A 23299-nucleotide genomic window follows, 5' to 3' on the forward strand; every position below is an offset into this window, starting at 1 on the left:
GTTAAAAGTATTTTTTGTAGAGCACTTTGCATTGTATAAAGTGATTTAACATGCAGTATTTAATTTAACTCTAAAAAAGAACCCTGTAACATTACCCTCATTTTACAGAGGAAGCTGTGGAAGCTTAGCACATAAATGTATTACTCAGTCATGCACAGAAGTTAAGTTCAACCCAGGTCTTCAATTTCAAGCTCTGTCTGGTACCACTGAAAACACCCCTAACATTTCAACCCTGCTAACTTCTCATTCATACTGAATCTGCCGCTCACTATCATTATGGCCTCTCCTGCCGCGATTGCTCTCTGCTCCATCACTCAACCTTCTTCCTCTTTCCACAGCTTCACAGCTTGACCTCTTTTAGATATACCTGTGGATGTCTCATAAGTTCAGTGCAACTCACCTGGGACAGTTTTGCTTTCCAGGGACATTTGGCAATTTCTGGAGACATTTTTGGTTGTCACCGCTGCATGTGGGAGGGTAGGGTACTGTTGGCCAATGTCCAGTGGTAGAGACTAGGGATTCTGCTAAACAGCCTACAACACCCAACACAGCCCTGCCCAACAAATAATTATCCAGTCCAAAGTAACAACAGTGCAGAGGTTGAGGAAACCCTGCTCCGGCCAGATTAGGATTATTAACCCGCTTAAGTGACACATCTTCGACTTTCTTTGGTTTCTAAACAATGCTATGAAATGTCAAATGCTATTTTGTCATTCTAGAGCTTAGATCTAAGCTCACAGAAAAGCAAGAATGTGAGCTCTATGATGATTCAGGGTCTGCTTTCTTGTTTCGTGTCTATTGTTTAGTGGCTGCCTCACAGTGGGTGCTCGAGAAGGATCGGCTGAAGCAATGGCAAGTATAGGCATACTTCTTCACTGGATTATAGAAATATGTGCTGTCCATGGACACGGGGAGGGGAACATCACACATCGGGGCCTGTCGGGGGTAGGAGGCTAGGGGAGGGAGAGCGTTAGGAGAAATACCTAATGTAGATGACAGGTTGATGGGTGCAGCAAACCACCATGGCACATGTATACCTATGTAACAAACCTGCACGTTCTGCACATGTAAACCAGAACTTAAAGTATAATTAATTAATTAATTAATTACAATAAAGAATTATGTGCTGTCTGTGACTGACCCCTTGGGCATTGCCGTTAGTGGCTCCTCTAAATCATTCCCTGTCCTGAGGTCCCCTCCCCTTCCTCCCATTCCTTCTGCATCTTCGAGGCCTTCCTGAAAACGAGGCCCTATCATTTCCATTATTACACTCTGTTAACTCCATCTTCATCACTTCCAAATGCACTGAAAAATCCTCCTTCATAACTCTGCTGCCAACCTTTCTTTCTGTATTTCTTTTACTGCTAAACCACTTGAGTAGTGATTGGCTCCAATTTTTTAGCATATACAGTGAGTAACCTTTTGCAATCTGAGTGTATTTCCCAGAACGCTACAAACACTGCTCATCTGAAATTCAATCACCATTTTCTGATGACAAACCAAGAAAAGGCCATTGTTTTTGGAAGTGCCCTTCGCCTTGCTAGAGCCTTCAACGATTGTGATCTCTTTCATGAGATTCCTTCCCGTATTTTCTAAAAGACTGCTTATTTCCGTCTTTTCACGTTTATACTTCAACCCCAGTTTTTATTTTTCTTCGTGGCAACTTTTCATCTTCTATCCTCCTTAACTGGATGTTTTCTAAGCCTTTGTTGTACTCTGAGGTTATTTTTCTCTTCCTAAGTTTTCTCCCTTGGTCCCTGCATTGACTTCTCTGTGAATAACTAAAACGTCTTCGCTTCCAAGTATTCATTCCACATTTCAAATCACCGGCATAACACGGCTGCTGTAACTGCAAACTCAACACACTTAAACAAAACAACTATTTCTTCCTCATCCTTTTTCATGACTTGCCTCCTCACGCTCTGTAGCCCCCAGACACAGGAAGGTTCTATTTAGGGGCAGAAGTGACATTAAGAAGCCTGCTTTCCCCGAGTCTGCTCCATACTGAAGCCATCCCTGCCGCTTTGTCAAGTTATTGACCTAAGATCCTGAAGTTCATCTCTCCCAGCTAAACGCAACTCTGCAGAACTAGCAATTCCACTGGCCATTCCTGTAAGTCTACCCTTCAAAGTGGCAACACCCGCTAAAGAAAACAACTCTTGAGAACTGTTTCATAATGGTGATTGGCAACACTCATGTGGACATGCTTATACATACTAACTTATTAATACCGCTTTTCTATGGGGTAGGTTCTACTCTCATACACAGTTGTTACAGATAAGGATCCAAGGCATCATGGCTTAAGTAACTCATCTAATGTTACACTGCTAATCAGGTAGCCAGGATTTGAACAAAGCTGTGTGGTTCTGGTGTCTATGCTTTTATCCACTATGCTCTATCTCTTCCTTGCTGCAGGGCACATATGAAAATGGTAGTCAGTGTCATTGGGTGGACAGTGTAGAGCAAAAAGTCATGCAATTTTACGGTGAGTTCAGAGGGTTGAATAGCACCCCTCAAAATGATATATCCAAGTTCTAACCCCTAGAATCTGTGAAGATCACATTATTGGAAGAAGGATCTTTTCTGATGTGGTTAGCCTAAGGATCTCCAGACGACCTCATCCTGGATATAGAGTGAGCCTGAAGTCCCATTGTTGGTGTCCAAATGAGAAGAGAGGAAGAAACTGACAAAGAAAAGGTGGCGTGAAGTTGGCAGTAGAGACTGGAGTGATGTGTCGATAAGTCAATGCATACCAAGGATTTCTGGCAATGCCAAAACCTGGGAGAGAGGTAGGAACAGGTTCTCCCTCAGAAATTTCAGAGGGAATCAACTGTGCTGACCTCTGGAATCTACACTTTGGGCCTGTTGGATAGTGAGATGATAGAACTTCATTGATTACGGTGTCAACTTTGTGTGGCCTTGTTAGGGCACCCCTGGGAAACTAATGCCATGGGAGAGATCACTGTGAGCTGGAGCAGAGAGTCCAATAATGGAGCCCTCAGGAAAATGGCAAATCTCTAATGAAATGCATCTCACCAACAGAATGCTGCCAAAGACTAAGTTTTCTTTTATTTTTTCTAACATTATTTTTGTTATTCTACTTTAAGTTTTGTGATACATAATACAGAACGTGCAGATTTCTTACATAAATATACATGTGCCATGGTGGTTTGCTGCATCCATCAACCCATCATCTACATTCGGTATTTTTTCTATCCCTCCTCTAGTCCCCCACCCCACAACAGGCCCCAATGTGTGATGTTGCCCTCCCTGTGTCCATGTGTTCTCATTGTGCAACTCCCACTTATGAGTGAGGACATGCAGTGTTTGATTTTCTGTTCCTGTGTTAGTTTGTTGAGAATGATGGTTTCCAGCTTCATCCATGTCCCTGCAAAGGACATGAATTCATCCTTCTTTATGGCTGCATAGAATTCCATTGTGTATATGTGGCACATTTTCTTAATTCAGTCTATCATTGATGGGCATTTGGGTTGGTTCCAAGTCTTTGCTATTGTGAACAGTGCTGCCATAAACATATGTGTGCATGTGACTTTATAGTAGAGTGATTTATAATCCTTTGGGTATATGCCCAGTAATGGGATTACTGTGTCAAATGGTATTTCTGGTTTTAGATCCTTGAGGAATCGCCACACTGTATTCCACAATTGCTGAACTAATTTACACTCCCACCAATAGTGTAAAAGCATTCCTATTTCTCCACATCATCTCCAGCATCTGTTGTTTCCTGACATTTTAGTGATCACCATTCTAACTGGTGTGAGATTGTATCTCATTGTGGTTTCGATTTGCATTTCTCTAATGACCAGTGATGATGAGCATTTTTTCATATGTCTGTTGGCTGCATAAATGTCTTCTTTTGAGAAGTGTCTGTTCATATCCTTCACCCACTTTTTGATGGGGTCGTTTGATTTTTCTTATAAATTTGTTTAAGTTCTTTCTAGATTCTGGATATTAGCCCTTTGTTGGATGGATAGATTGCAAAAATTTTCTCCCATTCTGTAGGTTGCCTATTCACTCTGATGATAGTTTGTTTTGCTGTGCAGATGCTGTTCAGTTTAATTAGATCCCATTTTTCAGTTTGGGCTTTTGTTGCCATTGCTTTTGGTGTTTTAGTCATGAAGTGTTTGCCCATGCATATGTCCTGAATGGTATTACCTAGGTTTTCTTCTAGAGTGTTTATGGTTTTAAATCTTACATTTAAGTCTTTAAGCTGTCTTGAATTAATTTTTGTATAAGGTGTAAGGAAGAGGTCCAGTTTCAGTTTTCTGCATATGGCTAGCCAGTTTCCCCAACATCATTTATTAAATAGGGAATAATTTCCCCATTGCTTATTTTTGCCAGGTTTGCTAGAGATCAGATGGTTGTAGATGTGTGGCCTTATTTCTGAGGCCTCTGTTGTGTTCCCTGGGTCTATATATCTGTTTTGGTACCAGTACTATGATGTTTTGGTTACTGTAGCGTTGTAGTATAGTTTGAAGTCAGGTAGCGTGATGCCTCCAGCTTTCTTCAATTTGCTTAGGATTTTCTTGGCTATACGGGCTCTTTTTTGGTTCTATATGAAATTTAAAATAGTTTTTTCTAATTCCATGAAGAAAGTCAATGTTAGCTTGCTGGGGATAGCACTGAATCTACAAATTACCTTGGGCAGCATGGCCATTTTCACAATATTCATTCTTCCTATCCATGATCATGGAATGTTTTTCCATTTGTTTGTGTCCTCTCTTACTTCCTTGAGCAGTGGTTTTTAGTTCTCCTTGAAGAGGTCCTTCACATCCCTTGTAAGTTGTATTCCTAGTTATTTTATTCTCTCTGTAGAAACTGTGAATGGGAATTCACTCATGGTTTGGCTCTCTGTTTGCCTATGATTGGTGTATAGCAATGTTTGTGATTTTAGCACATTGATTTTGTGTCCTAAGACCTTGCTGAAGTTGCTTATTAGCTTAAGGAGATTTTGGACTGAGACAATGGAGTTTTCTAAATATACAATTATGTCATCTGCAAACAGAATATTTGACTTTCTCTCTTCCTATGTGAATCCCCTTTATTTCTTTATCTTGCTTGATTGTCCTGGCCACAACTTCCAATTCTATGTTGAATAGGAGTGGTGAGAGAGGGTATCCTTGTCTTGTACCAGTTTTCAAAGGGAATGATTCCAGCTTTTGCCCATTCAGTATAATATTGGCCGTGGGTTTGTCATAAATGGCTCTCATTATTATGAGATACATTCCATCAATACCTAGTTTATTGAGAGTTTTTACCAGGAAGGGGGGTTGAATTTTAACACAGGCCTTTTCTGCATCTATTGAGATAATCATGTGGTTGTTGCCATTGGTTCTGTTTATGTGATTAATTACGTTTGTTGATTTGTGTATGTTGAACCAGCCTTGCATCCTAGGGATGAAGCCTACTTGATTGTGGTGGATAAACTTTTTGATGTGCTGCTGGATTCAGTTTGTCAGTATTTTATTGAGGATATTTGCATCAATATTCATCAGGGATATTGGCCTGAAATCTTCTTTTTTTGTTGTGTCTCTGCCAGATTGTGGTATCAGGATGATGAAGGCTTCATAAAATGAGTTAGGGAGGAGTCCTTCTTTTTCTGTTGTTTGGAATAGTTTCAGAAGGAAACATACCAGCTCCTATTTGTACCTCTGGTAGAATTCAACTGTGAATCCGTCTGTTCCTGGACTTTTTTTGGCTGGTAGGCTATTACTTTCTGTCTCAAATTCACAACTTGCTATTGGTCTATTCAGGGACTCAACTTCTTCCTAGTTTAGTCTTGGATGAGTGTATATGTCCAGGACCCTATCCATTTCTTTTAGATTTTCTAGTTTATTTGTATAGAGGTGTTTACGGTGTTCTCTGATGGTAGTTTTGTATTTCTGTGGGATCAGTGGTGATATCCCCTTAATCATTTTTTATTGTGTCTATTTGATTCTTCCCTCTTTTCTTCTTTATTAGTTTGGCTAGCAGTCTATCTATTTTGTTAATCTTTTCAAAAAACTAGTTCCTTGATTCTTTTATTTTTTCAAGGGGTTTTTCATGTCTATCTCCTTCATTCTGCTCTGATCTTAGTTATTTCTTGTCTTCTACTAGCTTTTGAAGTTGTTTGCTCTTGCTTCTCTTGTTCTTTTCATTGTGATGTTACAGTGTTGATTTTAGATCTTTCCTGCTTTCTCCTGTGGGCATTTAGTGCTGTACATTTTCCTCTAAACATTGCTTTAGCTGTGTCCGAGAGATTCTGGTATGTTTGTCTTTATTCTCATTGGTTTCAAAGAACTTATTTATTTCTACCTTAATTTTATTAAGGTAGAGATTTAAGTTATTTACCAGTAGTCTTTCAGGAGCAGTTTGTTCAGTATCCATGTACTTGTGTGGTGTTGAGTCAGTTTCTTAATCCTGAGTTCCAATTTGGTTGCACTATATCTGAGAGACTGTTTGTTGTTATTTACAATCGTTTTCATTTGCTTAGGAGTGTTTTACTTCCAATTATGTGGTCAATTTTAGAATAAGTGTGATGTAGAGCTGAGAAGAATTCTGTTGATTTGGGGTGGAGAGTTCTGTAGATATCTATTAGTTCTGCTTGGTCCAGAGGTAAATTCAAGTCCTGAGTTTCTTTTTTAATTTTCTGTCTCATTGATCTGTCTAATATTGACAGTGGAGTGTTGAAAATTTCCCACTGTTATTGTGTGGGAGTCTAAGTCTCTTTGTAGGTCTCTAAGAACTTGCTTTATGAATCTGGGTGCTGCTGCTTTTCTTTCAGACATGCCCTGCCCAGAGAGAAGGAATCTAGGGAGGCAGTCTGGCTATAGCAGCTTTGCTGAGCTGTGGTAGGCTCTGCCCAGTCCAAACTTCCCAGTGGCTTTGATTTCACTGTGAGGGGAAAACCACCTACTCAAGTCTCAGTAATGGCGGATGCCCCTTCCCCTACCAAGCTCAAGCATCCCAGATCGACTTCAGACTGCTGTGTTGGCAGCGAGAATTTCAAGCCAGTGAATTTTGGCTTGGTGGCCTCCGTGGGGGTGGGATCTGCTGAGCTAGACCACTTCGCTCCCTGGTTTCACCTGTATTGGGTGCATATATATTTAGGATAGTTAGTCCTTCTTGTTGCATTGATCCCTTTACCATTATGTAACGCCCTTCCTTGTCTTTTTTGATCTTTGTTGGTTTAAAGTCTGTTTTATCAGACTTTAATTTATCAGACTTTGTATTTGCTTGGTAAATATTCCCTGTCTCTTTATTTTGACCCTAGGTTTGTCATGAGATGAGTCTCCTGAATACAGCACACCAATGTGTCTTGACTCTTTATCCAATTTGCCAGTCTGTGTCTTTTAGTTGGGGCATTTAGCCCATTTACATTTAAGGTTAATATTGTTATGTGTGAATTTGATCCTGTCATTATGATGCTAGCTGGTTATTTTGCCTGTTAGTTGATGCAGTTTCTTCATAGTGTCGATGGTCCTTACAATTTGGTATGTTTTTGCCATGGCTGATACTGGTTTTTCCTTTCCATAGTTAGTGCTTCCCGCAGGAGCTCTTGTAAGGCAGGCCTGGTAGTGACTAAATCTCTCAGCATTTGCTGTCTGTAAAGAATTCTATTTCTCCTTCGCTTATGAAGCTTAGTTTGGCTGGATATGAAATTCTGGGTTGAAAATTCTTTTCTTTAACAATGTTGAATATTGGCCCCCACAGTCTTCTGGCTTGTAGAGTTTCTTCTGAGACATCTGCTGTTAGTCTGATGGGCTTCCTTTTGTGGTTAAACTGACCTTTCTTTCTGGCTGCCCTTAATATTTTTTCCTTCATTTCAACCTTGGTCAATCTGATGACTATGTGTCTTGGGGTTGCTCTTCTGGAGGAGTATCTTTGTGGTGTTCTCTGTATTTCCTGAATTTGAATGTTGGCCTGTCTTGCTAGGTTGGGGAAGTTCTCCTGGATAATATCCTGAAGAGTGTTTTCCAAATTGGTTCCATTCTCCCTGTCACTTTCAGGTACACAATCAAATGTAGGTTTGGTCTTTTCACATAGTCCCGTATTTCTTGGAGGCTTTGTTCGTTCTTTTTCATTCTTTTTTCTCTAATCTTGTCTTCAGCTTTATTTCATTAAGTTGATCTTCAATCTCTGATATCCTTTCTTCTGCTTGATTGAATGAGTTATTGATACTTGTGTATACTTCACGAAGTTCTCGTGCTGTGTTTTTCAGCTCCATCAGGTCATTTATGTTCTTCTCTAAACTGGTTATTCTAGTTAGCAATTCCTCTAACCCTTTTTCCAGGTTCTTAGCTTCCTGGCTTTAGGTTAGAACATGCTCCTTTAGCTCGGAGGAGTTTGTTGTTACCCACCTTCTGAACTCTACTTCTGTCAATTTGTCAAAGTCATTCTCCATCCAATTTTGTTCCCTTGCTGGCGAGGAGCTCTGATCCTTCAGAGAAGAGGTGTTCTGGGTTTTGGAATTTTCAGCCTTTTTACTCTGGTTTTTCCTTATCTTCATGGATTCATCTGCCTTTTGTCTTTGATGTTGGTGACCTTCAGTTGGTTTTTCTGTGTGGATGTCTTTTTTGTTGATGTTGATGCTATTCCTTTCTGTTTGTTAGTTTTCCCTCTAACAGTCAGGCCCCTCTGCTGCAGGTCAGCTGGAATTTGCTGGAGGTCCAATCTAGACCCTGTTTGCCTGGGTATCACCAGTGGAGGCTGCAGAATAGCAAAGATTACTGCCTGTTCCTTCCTCTGGGAGCTTTGTCCCTGAGGGCACCCTCCAGATGCCCACTGGAGCTCTCCTATATGAGGTGTCTGTTGGCCACTGCTAGGAGTTGTTTCCCTGTTAGGAGGCATGGTGGTCAGGGACCCACTTGAGGAGGCAGTCTGTCCCTTAGCAGAGCTCAAGTGCTGTGCTGGGACATCTGTTGCTCTCTTCAGAGCCAGCAGGCAGGGACGTTTCTGTCTGCTGAAGCTGTGCCCACAGCTGCCCCTTCCCTCAGGTGCTCTGTCCCACTGAGATGGGAGTTTTATCTATAAGCCCCTGAATCGTGCTGCTGCTTTTCTTTCAGACATGCCCTGCCCAGAGAGAAGGAATCTAGGGAGGCAGTCTGGCTACAGCAGCTTTGCTGAGCTGTGGTAGGCTCTGCCCAGTCCAAACTTCCCAGTGGCTTTGATTTCACTGTGAGGGGAAAACCATCTACTCAAGTCTCAGTAATGGTGGATGCCCCTTCCCCTACCAAGCTCGAGCATCCCAGATCGACTTCAGACTGCTGTGTTGGCAGCGAGAATTTCAAGCCAGTGAATTTTGGCTTGGTGGCCTCCGTGGGGGTGGGATCTGCTGAGCTAGACCACTTCGCTCCCTGGTTTCAGCCGCTTTTCAGGAGAGTGAACGGTTCTGTCTCACTGGTGTTCCAGGAGTCACTGGGATGTGAAGAAAAAACTCCTGCAGCTAGCTGGGTGTCTGCCCAAATGGCTGCCCAGTTTTGTGCTTGAAACCCAGGGCCCTGGTGGTGCAGGCACCTGAGGGAATCTCCTGATCTGTGGGTTGCAAAGATAGTGGGAAAAGCATTCTGGGCTGAATGCGCCGTCCCTCAGGGCACAGTCCCTCATGGCTTCCCTCGGCTAGGGTAGGGACTTCTCTGACCCCTTGTGCTTCCTGGATGAGGCGACACCCCACCCTGCTTCGGCTTGCCCTCAATGGGCTGCACACACTGTCTCACCAGTCCCAATGAGATGAGCCAGGTACCTCAGGTGGAAACACAGAAATCACCCACCTTCTGCACTGATCTCACCAGGAACTGCAGACCGAAGCTGTTCCTCTTCAACCACCTTGCTAACCCCTCTCGACTAAGTTTTCTTATCTTAGGTTGTATATCCAATAAGCTAGATTTAGTGATCAATTGTGATTTTTGGAATGAATGAATAAATAATAAACATTATTTTCCTTGTACTGCACTATAAATGTGTAGAAGCCATGTAATTTTAAATTTCTATGTGTTAAAATGTTGGGTAAAATATTTTTACTCTAAATATCTAAGTTATTAAATATAACTGGCTGCATTTATTTTATTAAAACTTACAAAGTAATTTTTATAATGATACAAATTATAGGATCATCTACATATTGTGCCTATTAAAATTTTACTTAAACATGATTTTAGTTTTTTATAGACAGAAATATAAAGAATGCTTCAAAATCTTAATCATTTAGAACTAAAATAATGTCTGGTGCCTTGAAATCCAGATTTACATATGTGTTAAAAATACTGGTTTTTTCCTCAAGTCAAATCATGGAATTGAGAGGTAGAGTTGAATGCAGTTTTAATAAGTATGCATTGGTTCCTATGTGGCTATTCTTGCTGGAGTAGCACACTAACACTCTACAAAAATCTGTTTTACAAAAAGAAATCTTTGGAAGTAATCATTATATAAATTAATGAAAAAATGAATAAACATATGTAATATAATAAACATTAAATTATTGATCAGTGGAGATCCTGGATTCTAAGACAATGAAAATATTAAACAGTTTTCTCAGGAAAAACATTTTGGGGAAATATATATATATACATATATATATATTTGTGTATATATATATTTCAGAGGCTATATCATAACGATATATTATCATTTATTATTATTTCAGAGGCTATATCATAACGATGCAATAAAACTGGAAAATGTACATTGACTAAGAATTTAACTTTTGAAACTCAAACATCTATATCTTTCATATATATGTACATATGTGAAATATAGAGCTATGAAAGATATATGTACACACACATACATATATAGTGGACAAAGATATCTTTATTTCAGGTATATACTTTTTCATATATCTTTAATAAATATTATTGATGTATACATTTCACATATGTATGTACATATATTCACACACACATAACCCTGATTTCATCTTAGCACATACATTTATTATTATCTTCATTTGGAAATATTGGAAATAAAGTATTAGGTGTGTTTTAGCATATGTAGAATTCAGCTAAAATCAAAAGCAATGGAAACATTTTCAAGGGCAAATGTACTTCAGTATTGTAGCCGTGCCACTTATTTCCATATAACAAAAAGTCTTATTTATACATTTACTTTTGGGTTAATTCAATTTTTTGCCCTGATGAAGACCTGAAGCAATTTCAGGATAGAATTTTTAGAACGGAGAGGAACCATGAAAAATTGAAATGTATAAAGAGAGGAGCTTGAGAATTCCAGACATTTTCATATTTAGATATTGTGTTGTATCTGTGCTTCTGTACAAGATACCCAACCTTTCTTTTTTTGTTGTTTTTTTTGTTTGTTTGTTTGTTTTGTTTTGAGATGGAGTCTCCCTCTGTTGCCCAGGCTGGAGTGCGGTGGCTTGATCTCGGCTCACTGCAAGCTCCACCTCCCGGGTTCAAGTGATTCTCCTGCCTCAGCCTCCTGAGTAGCTGGGATTACAGGCATGCGCCACCATGCCTGGCTAATTTGTTTTGTATTTGTAGTAGAGACGGGATTTCAGCATGTTGATCAGGCTGGTCTTGAACTCCTGACCTCATGATCCACCCACTTTGGCCTCCCAAAGTGCTGGGATTATAGGTGTGAGCCATGGTGCCCGGCCGATACCCAACGTTTCAAAGCCTGAATTTCCATACACAAAATATAGCTAAAGATGCCTATTGTATTTGGTGTGGAAGTCAATTTGAAAATTAGTGTAAATGCTACACAGTAGATAGAGATTGATGGCCTCTTGGTCTTTTCATAATCATTATCACAGGAAACACAACGCTCATGTTGCTTTACCTAATTCTACTTGTTCCATGCAAGAAAATTAGAGCTGGTCACTGGATTAAATTGTATTTGTTACCTTCCTGTTCTAAGTATCCTTAAAAGAATAGGAAGGTAACAAACACAATTTAATAGATATATAGATAACATCTATAAGACATATCTTTAATATACATATAGATAACATCCCTAAGAGGTATGATAGCTTCTTCTAAGTAATTAACCTGCACACATATGGTTTACTTAAACAATGGAACATTTTTTGAGTATGGGGAGATTTGAAGCACAGACATGATGGGTATAAGCTTATTAAAGTACTATTATTCTATTGACTATTGCTTGTTGGTTTGAAGTAAAATGTTAACTGCATTGAGAATGGTTTTGGTGATAAAAAGATGCCTCTGAATGAACATTATGAAATTTGATTGATTCACTGAGTTTGGTCTCAAGTACTCGCATCAATGCTTTTAGCTTTTAAAATAGATTGCATCAATTATTGCTTAAATTTAACATTGATGAAAAACATTTCTAGCCCATGGTTACCGTTAATGTCTATAGAGTTAACAACGATGTGGGGAGTTAGCTGCTCTGTTATGTGAAGACTCTTTAAATTAGGTTGACTGTAATGGACACACACACAAGTTGTTTCTATAGCTCTGAAAATCAGAAATGGAAGTTCTTTAGGATCACTGTCAGTTCTGTTTAAGCCTTGATACCTTTTCTGTAAAATGGGGATGATAATAATGATATGCCCCTTTGTGTTTGTTTTTAGAACAATTGAATAAATCATCAGTACATTTTGGCAATGATTATTATTATACACACACAAGGTACTGTGTTATCCTCTATAAAACTGTAGGATGGACGAGATGTAATAGTTATCCTTGTATAAATTTCCTATTGCTGCTGAAACCAATTGCCACAAATGTAGGGGCTTAGAACAACACTAATTTATTATCTTACAGTTTTATATCTCAATAGTCTGTTGCTGGTCTCACGAGGCTAACGTCAAGGTCTGTATGGCAGAGTTCCTTTCAGGAGTGTCTCCGAGAGAATCTGTTCCCTTGCTCTTTGAGGTTGTTGGCAGAATTAATTTATCTGCAGTGGCAGGATTCAGAGTCCTGTGTTCTTTCTGGCTATAAACTCTGGGCCATTATTAACTTCTTGAGGCTGCCACATTTCTGGCTTTGTGATTTCTTTCTCTATCTTCAAAATCAGCCATGATGGATGGAGTCTCTCTCATGTCAAATCTCCCTGACCCGCCAGTCAACGTTCTTAGCTGTTAAGAATTCATGTGATTACAGTGGCCCCACCTGTAATAATCCAGGATCCTCCCCCCATCGGAAGGTCGGTACCTTCCATCTGCAAAGCCCCTTTTGCTGTGTGACATAACACATTCACGGATCCCGGGAACTGGGTCATAACCTCTTTGGGAGAGGCATTATCCTGCCTACCACAAACCCCAACCTTTTATATATCTGGGAAAGTAAATAAAACAAGTATATAAATAACAGCCACATAAGGCCGAATGTGCATCTTGCTTTAAGAAACTACAAATTCATTGTTCAATATCTAATTAGAAGGGAGTAATATAACTCTTCCTTTTATCATATATCATTATAAAGCATTTCTACTAGGATTTTCCCCTGTAGAAGGGATTGTTTTCTCTTACCCTGGTCTCCTTGTTCCTCATCGATCGTTGCTCCTGCAGCAATTACCGAGCAGCGAAGATGAAGTGGAATGGCCCTTTACAGGAGGGAAGCTGTTTGCCGTACTCAGGAAGTACAGCTGCTAACCTGGTGGGCTTGGGCATCCTGGGTATTCAGATAATCAACTTTAAGGCTTTTAAAAACATGTGATTTTGTGAAACATTTGTATAGAAATGTTCCTGTTCCTTCTTCGTTTACCCTTAAGAGATTATGATCAGAGGTTAGTTATGTGACATTGGTTTTGTCCTCCGTGGCTGAATTCTTGAGAACATTGCCAACATTAGCAGACCATATTGTATTTCTCATATCTTATTTATTTTTTCCTTTCATATCTCTGTCATTATCATCTGATGCCCTTCGTCACAATCTAATTCTGTTCTTCAACTCAATCACTGCAGAACTCTGTTTTTTTCCCTTGACTTTTATCTAGCTGTGCAGAGTTTTTCATTCTTTAAGTATAAAAACATTTCCTCCCACTACTTGAGTTTTCTACTTCTAAACCTTCTACCAATTTAAGCACCTATATGTATCTTCATCTCTTCCTTTCTGATGGAGTTTCACAGAAAAAACAATAGTAAAAAATTCTGACCTAGATCAGACTGGTTAATAGCTAGTAGGTTTCATATGAGTAAAATGACAGCTTGTAAAGTGCGAAGCTTGCGTCCTAAAAAAGACACGAAGCACTTCCTTCAGCATAACACAAGACAAAGCCAAGGTAAAATAGAACTTTGTAGAATAGGATTTAGAGAATTAATAAAAAGGAAAGAGTAAGTCATACAGACAGAAGACATAAGGAATGCTGTGTGAGTACATGGGCTTGGGAATCAGACAACCTGAGCCTGGACCCCAGCTCTACCACCTGCTATCTGTTGAGCCTGGACAGGTAACTTAGTGCAAAGCACAGATTTCCTTATAGAATAAAAGGCTGTAAAAATATCCATCTTGGATAGCAGTCATGAAGAGATGATATACATAAAAACTTGGCATATGCTAATTACTCAATAACTGAAAGTTTAATATTTCCTCAGACATCATCTAAAAGGACTGGACCTACATCTGCAGTTAACTGCACAGTGGAAGAAACGGCCTCTTCTGGGTAGCCTCGTGGGTGGGGTGAAGAGACAAAGCTTGGGAGTGTAGCGTGTTGAGCATATCTGCTCAGATGTAACATTTAAGCAGTAAGTCTTGTGTTTGAAACCGTGTTATCAGCCTACATGCATTATCTCTTTTAGTCATCAACATAACTCCGTAATATAAACACTGTAAAATATTTTGTAGAGGAGAAAAAACTCCTATGTAATAAGAAGAGAGATAACTTGTCCTAGTATACACTGCTGGTTGGAAATAATCCAAACAAATGTACCCAAGTTTTGCCCCCAGAACCTATATGTTCATATTTCAAACTAAACTACCATCTTTCCTGGAAAGCAACCTCTTCTGCAGACATCTCTATTTCTCTCAATAGAATGAACTTCTTAGCGATTTATTTTTTAAAGTTAAATATCATAAAATAGGGATATGTTGTAGATACAAGCAGATTAAAGTAGCATATTTATCTATTAGAGCACAACTCCAAAATGGAGAGATTGAAACAGCTGTTTCATCAGCTCTTGGCAGGGCTCAGCTGCATGCCTCTTCTGCTGCTCACACATGTAGTTTCTCATGCAGGTGCCATCAGATTGGGCTGAGCTGTGCTGGCTCCAGATCTAACTCCCTCATGCTCCTCCCAGGGGCTTCACTCTAAGTTGTTGTTTTAAATAAGCTTTATTTTTAAAGAACAGTTTTCAATATACAGAAAATTTGGGTGATACTACAGAGAGTTCACACATACTGCACACCCAGTTTTCCCCATTACATCTTATATCAGTGTTGTTCACGTGTTACAATTAATATGCCCATTTTGATGCATTGTTATTAACTAAAGTCGAGAGTTTTTTCAGTTTTTGTTTTTTATTTTTTACAAAATGGCCTTTTCTGTTCCAAGATCCCATCCTGGATACCATGTCACATTTAGTTGTCATGTCTCTTTGGGCTCCTCTTGGCTGTGACAGTTGTGGCCTTGCTCTTTATGTGGTGTCATCCTACAGGACCACACACACACACACACACACAGACATGGTAGTCTGGATTTCTTACTGGCCAAAGGCTCTGAGATGAGGGAAGGAGAAGCTGGCACATTCTAAGACCTGGGCTCCAAAATCCCAGAATAGCAATTCCTCTGCTTCATCTTGATCGAACCAGTCGCAGGCCCAGCCTAGATTCAAATGGCAGGACATAAGTCCTAGCTCTTGATGAGCAGAGAGGCCTGTGCATGCAGGAAGCATGAGCAGAATAGTGAGATTGTCAAAGGTCATTTTAGGGTCAAGCCACACACAGATGCCAGGAAAATACTACCATTTGTTTAGTTGATTTTAAGCAGAGAATGATGAAATCATTATAATAAATGGAGAATGAAATGGCATATTGATATTGAATCCAAATTTCTACTTAAGCTATGTATCTCCAAATCAGTGGTTGCCATAGAGTATCACATTGTAACACAAATACCTGTTTCTCATGCAATTGAATCACTCATAAAAACGTTTAATGTGCCATGTAATAAATGCAGTCATTTGTTTTCTTTAGTAAATATAACAAATGTGTATATTTAAAATAAAATTAGTCTTCCATGGCCATAGAATTCAGAACTGTGGCTTTTTTTTTTTTTTTTTTTGAAGTTTAGGTTGTCTCCAAGCATGAAAATGGAAATACTGATCCTGTGACAACACAGCCTGAATTTTCTGCTTTGCAGATGCCAGATTTATTTTTAAATGGTGTGAATCAAATCTGTGCTGAGAGGCCAACTTCAAAATATAAAAGAAAAATTGGCAATGGGACGATTGTGCTGGTTTGGCTGAAGTGAAGCGCTCTACGGCATTTCATTCTAGTGGAGCATCTGACTGTGAAAATCTTTCCAATCGTAATTTTCTTTGGCTTGCCAAAAGAGGATTATGAACTAAAGTCAGTGTTGCAGGAAATGTCACCTGTCCTTTGAAAGAAAATAATAAATCAAAATGGCTTTTGTTCCTCATGTTTCAAATGGAAAAAAAAAACAAAACCGTTGATCCACCTTGGAGTCTTTTCTCATTTCTTGACAAGGCAGGTAAATAAACACAACAGCATTTTTTGTAACTGTTAATTCTTGCTCATCTCAAAAGGGGAAAAGGGAAATCTTCATTCAATATGTATTTGTAAAGAGAAACTAGAAGAGCAGAGACAGAAAGAGAAATGAGATGAAGAGTAAAACAAGACCAAGGTAGAGTTCTTCAAGTCAGATATTAGGTTAAGAAAGCTATCTTTAAATTACAATTTGTTTCTTTGATAGATACCATATTACAAATTCAAAAATGTGAGGTAAATAAAAACGAAAGAAAAGGAATAGATAACTCTTCCTGAAAAATTCTAAGTGCTTGTATATTTTGCTTTAAGCAAATAAAGACAAGCTTATCAAACAAATATAACAGAGCTCAAAAGTATCTGAATTCTTTTGCCTTAGCAATTTTTTTTCAGTTATTTTAGCAATAAACATTGCCTGTGATGAGTACATACCACTTCAGAGAAAGAAAGTGATATTTCTGGCTTATGGTATGGACATCATGGCCATGCTGACACCATTTCTTTAAAAAAGTAATTGTTAATGCTACTTTGTATGTATTAATCTGAAAATATATAAGAGCATTTTAATCATTGACGCCACCACCATAAACTCCATTCGTCGTTGCTGTGGTTATAATCATGTACTAATGAGAACGTCTGGAATGTTCACGTGGTGAGAAATTTAGAAATAGCCGCAGACTGCAAAGCTGGAAGATCGTGGCTTAGGACGTTTTCTCTGTAATGTTGCAATGATATGATTTCAGATGTGTAATAAGCCGGTATGTCGAAGAAGCCAATAAGCCCATCATCAAAGCTGTGCAGAATTTTCATAGAGCATGATATCATCGTTGTGCATTTTCTAGTATGGTTTTGTTTGGTATAGTACAGCCAAATTTTAAAGTGTGGTTTTAAAATTAAGAAATACCGCGGCCGGGCGCGGTGGCTCACGCCTGTAATCCCAGCACTTTGGGAGGCCGAGGCGGGTGGATCACCTGAGGTCAGGAGATCGAGACCAGCCTGAGCAACGTGGAGAAACCCCGTCTCTACTAAAAATACAAAAAAATTAGCCGGGCGTGGTGGCGGCGCCTGTAGTCCCAGCTACTCGGGAAACTGAGGCAGGAGAATGGCGGGAACCCGGGAGGCGGAGCTTGCAGTGAGCCCAGATCGCGCCACCGCACTCCAGCCTGGGCGACAGAGAGAGACTCGGTCTCAAAATAAATAAATAAATAAATAAATGAAAAAGAAATATTGCGTATTAGTTGATTTTACTTATTGATTTTAACTCTATAAAACTATAAGTCAAATATAACTGGAAATTTTCATTTGAGCAATGCAGAAACAGAAAACTTTCTCTCTCTTTTTTTTTTTAATCAAGCCAGGTTTAACATGATGACTCTCAAACGAACACCAACACTAAGGTATATGGCACAGCCTTGCAGTCTTGTTCTGTCCTTTTTCTGGCACTGAAGATTGGAGTAACTTCCTTACGATTGCACTGTCATCATGTTGAGATAAACCACAAAACAGGTATCAGGTTAGGAGAAAATTCGCATTCTATTTAAATTCTGATTTTGAATCAAAGAAAATTAATAACTGGAAAGATAAATAGATGAATATATAGATAAGAACCCTTAGCAAACATTTGCACGGTTTCACATTGCTAGTATGTCTTTATTTCTTCCTTGTTTCAGATTTCCTAGTATAGAGAGCAATTGTTTTTTTAAAAAAATTAATGGCCATTTTAACTTTTATTTACTTTTTAAATTTTTTATTAATTGAGTTTTAGGGACTATTTAAATTTTGTATTAGCTATTAACTCTGGGTCAGCTTCTCACTTGTCACCCTATCTGAATTTTCATTGACATCAAAAGGACTCTTTCCTTTGTAGAAGCATTAGTAGATCATCTCCTGTAAACCGGATACATGTCCCAGAGTTTTTCAACACTTGTGCATATAATCTACTCACAGCACCCAGTAAAAACCCAATAAATGCTGTTGACTGACTGCTTCCTATCTAGTTCAAAAATGGGGAGAAAATTAAACATGTTTTCGGTACATTTCCCAGCTTCAATATTTTAACTTGTCAAAGGAGCTAAATGTGCTTGGAAATGGTGTATGACATTTTAATTATGCTACCAGAAGAATCTGAGAATAGTGAACATATTGAGAAACAGGGCAGAATGGAAGAAGACAGTGGCACTGCTTTAAAGCCAAATTATCTGATGTTTATATCTTTCAACACTTTGGCCCAAGTTCAAGACATTAAATCTAGTTTTTCAAATGCAATTATGTATGGAAAGCACCAAGTATAGTCATGCCTGACAATAGCAGGGGTCAGGCTGAGGGACACACCATTCTTTGGTCAAAACATGAAAGTTAATTGCAAAATCCACAGGAATAAAAATAAATATTAAACATAAAGTTTTTGAAATAGAACATTTTGATGTCAGTATGTTTCTTTCATCTTAAAAACCCAATCATTTTGAAATTCCCTGAGTATTATTCAGGTAATGAAAAAATATGCTTTCTCAACAATTATGAAACACCAGGTCTTGATGGATATTTAGACACAGCTTGCATGACATTTTTAGCTTCACACTAGCAGGAGACATGACAGAATATGGAAGAACTGTAGCTCCTCGTGACGTGATTTCTGTGGTCCTCCTTGTTCGAAACAATCTAAACTTAAAAAGTATATGACTTTGCCAAAATGAGGTGAAAACCTTTTTAAAGTGAAAGACGGCATTAAATCAGTAATTCAGCATCACACTTGAGAAGAATGAACATGAATACTTTTTTAATCTGATGAAATTGACTTGTTTATGCAGATATAATGAACACTTGTTTGTTAACAAATTACTAATCTTTAAGAAGAGCTACTAACATTTCTGTTATGAATGACCAAAATGTTATAGACATTTGGGAGTCACTTTCTTCCAGTTCTCTCCATTCTCTTGCCCTTTTTCTTCCTGGTTTCCTCCAGTTCACTTCCCAACCATCCTCAAGAGCCTATAAATTGGCACCATAACTCTAGACTAAAATAGCGTTCTGAGAACTGAATGCTCATCCTTCACTCATTTTCTCACACTGTTTGCCAAATATGTTTTTCGGCATCTGAAATTAACATTCCAACAGTAACAGAAATTGCTGAATATTTAATAACATGTTTAGAACTGTGTTTGCAATCCCTTGAAGCCGTACATGAGTACCAGCCCCTGATGAAATTGTTCAGCCTCACTGTGAATCATCAGCTTCCATCAGAGCTGTGCCGCCTATTCTCATGGCTAACCTTCCCATGAATACTTAGACTGCCCTGCTGCTTAAAGTATGGTGCATTGACATCACCTGGGAGTGTGTTAGAAATGCAGAACTACTCAATCATAACCTTTGTTTTCATAAGACCACAGGGGATACACGTGCAAATGAGAGAGTGAGAAGCACTGGCCTGGATCTATCCACTCTCATGAAAAATAGAGCAATGCCATCCCCAGCCCACTGCTCTCTTTCCCGTGCTTGTCCAAATGGCCTCCTTCACATCTTCTGTCCTTTTCTCCTGCTCAGACCCTTCCCTTTCCTAGGCAGCACAAAGAGGACTGTTACACACCCCATGGGCGTGGAGAGACACCTGCCTCTATTCCATGCACCTGTTGTGAGTACCACACTCACTAGACTAATAACGTTTAAGGATTACTTCAATAATCTAAAAAGAAAAATTGATTTTCTTTCCCCATTTTGAACCTTATCATTTTGTACATAGCTAAAATATTTGAAATTCACTCTTAAACATTTGTAATATGAAGACGTTTTACAAATATTACCACATTGTCTTCATGCCTTTGTCTTTACACCATTCCTGTGAGAGAGATCAGCAGCTTTATCCTGACTTATAGGTTTGGAGTGGACTATAAATAAATCAGGAAGGTATCGCAAATTAGCTTTTCCAAACTGGAATTAGGGTCCTGTCTTAAAGTCTGCAGGAATTACAAGACTCAAGGAAGAGAATCATTGGTGGTTTGGGAAACTCTGACAAACAATTAAGCAGCGAATGATTTAGTACACAGCTCAGTTCCTGAACATTCTCATTGCTGACTGTGGTTACAAAAAATCTTGCCAAGGCAAAAATGTTACTTCTATATAAATCCCTCTCATTCAAACTTAAACATAATAGCTAATAATATCCAGAATGATGACTTGAATTATATAATCAGTGTTAAGTGGATTTTAAATACAGAAAATTTCGCGAACTTTCATGGCTTTCACTAAACATGATTTGAATATGGTAAGGATTTTTATATGTGTATATTACTATGCAGTGTGGCTCTGACTCTGATTGCATTCAATATTCCGTCTGGTTAAACCATGTTTACTCACTTCTCCCCTCACTAGATGCCCTTCTTGAAACCTTCCCTCAATACTCCTATGAGGAGCCTTTAAATGCTCTGAATCTATTACAGAGATAAATGCCAGGGAAGTCAGTTGTAATAAACCTTGAAATAACCTAAATGTCTATTAGTAAGAAAGTAATTAAATTAAAAATGTTGTACACTCATGGGACGTAATATTTTGCAACTGGAAAAAAAGTAAAATAGAACACAGTTGTTTATTTGGAAATGTGTCCATATATGTTGCTACTTTCTGAAACAAAAAGAAAAGTTTCAGAATGAAGTGTGTAATAGTTGCACTTGTGTTAAAACTCTATATACCCATAGCTTGAGAAACACAAAGGTAAATAGATTAGTATCTATAGCTATAGATAGATTAAAATAAGAAAGGTGGATGGATAGATGGGTAGAAAGACAGAAAGGAAGTAGACATGAAGATATTCATGGAAATTTTTGAAAAAGAATCAAAAGATTCTGATAACAAATGTTAATTTCTTGGGAGTTCAAATGAAATGTGAGAAAAGAGACTTTCACTTTCTTCTAAATACTTTTAGAGAGTGTTTGAAATTTTTGTAAATGCATATTACACTTAAATTTTTTTAATTATTAATTTTTATCGGTATGTAACTGAGTATCCCATTTTTCTAAGAGATAGTTTATTATTTCTCTCTCTCTTCTTTTTTCTCGCCTCCTTTTCCTCACTTCTTAGCTCTTTAGAAATGCAATTATAGCCTTTTACCTTCCATTTACCAGGCACTCCTTACAAGACAAGTTCATCTCCAGAGCAGAGCCCTCACCCATTAAGAGGTTGCCTTGGGAAATAACAGATGATTGACAGCCCAACGTATGCCTGCTAGAGTTTTTGGCCACCTTTTCAGCCTGTTTCTGCCCATGAAGAAGCCAACTCGACTGCCCAGTAGATAAGGTACCAAAGTAAGTATGCAGCCCTCTTGCCTGCTCACTTCCATCTCCCATAGGTCCCCCCTTTAAAAGGGCCCACTTTTTGTTCCAAAAGGGAAGCAGTATCCTTATGGTAGGAGCCTGTGCTTCTTCCCCAAAGGTAGCTTTAGAATTTAAAAAAAGTCATTTTCTTTATACCAGACCTGACTTTTTTTTAACTGGACTCTGCAAGTGGCAAGGGACTGAACCTGCATTTTGGTTCCAACTACAGAGTAGGTATATATATTTATGGGGTAGGTGAAATATTTGGATACAGGCATACAGTGTGTAATAATCACAAAACAGGATATCCATCACCTCAAGTAATTAACTTTTGTGTTACAGACATTCCAATTATACTCTTTTAGTTATTTTTAAATGTACAATTAAATTATTATTGACTATAGTCACCCTGTTGTGATATCAAACACTAGACCCAATTTATTCTATCTTTGTACCAGTAACACATTTAAATTTGTACTGTTATATCTTTTCAGAGTACCTAGCATTCGCTTTGTATCCCAAATATTCTGCCTTTCTCATTGCTAGACATTTGCGTTGACTCTTTCGCTTATTCCCCAGGTAGACATCTTAGCTATTTCTACTCACTGCCTGTTGCCTGAAATAGCCTCCTACCTCGATTTTGCCTGGCTTCATATTTTCAAACTCTAAAGTTGACCTCTCCTAGGAAAGAAACTGGTTATATAAATGTGGGTAATCATTCATTCCTATCTACTGAGCATAACTTCAGACATTTTCCCTCTTAGTCCAAAGACCAATTAACTTTATTTTTAAATTAAATATAGGTCGGTACAAAAATAATTGCATTTTTGGCTATTGAAAGTAAATGGCAAAAACTGCAATTACTTTTGCACCAATCTAATATTTAAATTATATGCTTCCAACATGAGGCACTTAACCTTCAATAAAGATATTTTCTCTAACAACCATGAGTACACGTTAAAGATTCAACAATGGGAAGAACTGTCTTGGAAGAATCATGATATGGGAAAGAATAGAACTAATTAGGAATGCAAATATAATTTAGAATACATTCTCTCAAGATAATTGATCCTGGACTTACCTAATGATTACCATAGCGTCCTGGTTGCTTCAGGACTATTATTCAACTTCTAAACTCTTACCCTTTGAATTAAATTGGTATTTTACTGATTTGCAGAGGACTGGCAGATTCCTTGAAACCTGCAACCCACCCCACTAGAAATTTCCTCTTAAGTAACCACTTCATTGCAGGCATGCTGCAGGCGCCCCTCCATCCCTTCCCACTGCCCCACTCTGCTTATGACTTTAATAGAGTTGTCTGCTTCTGGGTTATCTGCCTCACGCTGTGATTGC

General features: G+C 38.5%; 1 pseudogene; it reads right to left on the reverse strand.

Annotated features, from left to right (window-relative positions):
• Positions 1 to 1624: 1624 nt before the first annotated feature.
• The window catches only part of LOC102122668 (COP9 signalosome complex subunit 3-like), a 44018-nt pseudogene continuing 22343 nt past the window's right edge, over positions 1625 to 23299 (reverse strand).

The sequence above is a fragment of the Macaca fascicularis genome, chromosome 5 (genome assembly GCF_037993035.2).
Source record: "Macaca fascicularis isolate 582-1 chromosome 5, T2T-MFA8v1.1".
In the NCBI taxonomy this organism is placed as follows: domain Eukaryota; kingdom Metazoa; phylum Chordata; class Mammalia; order Primates; family Cercopithecidae; genus Macaca; species Macaca fascicularis.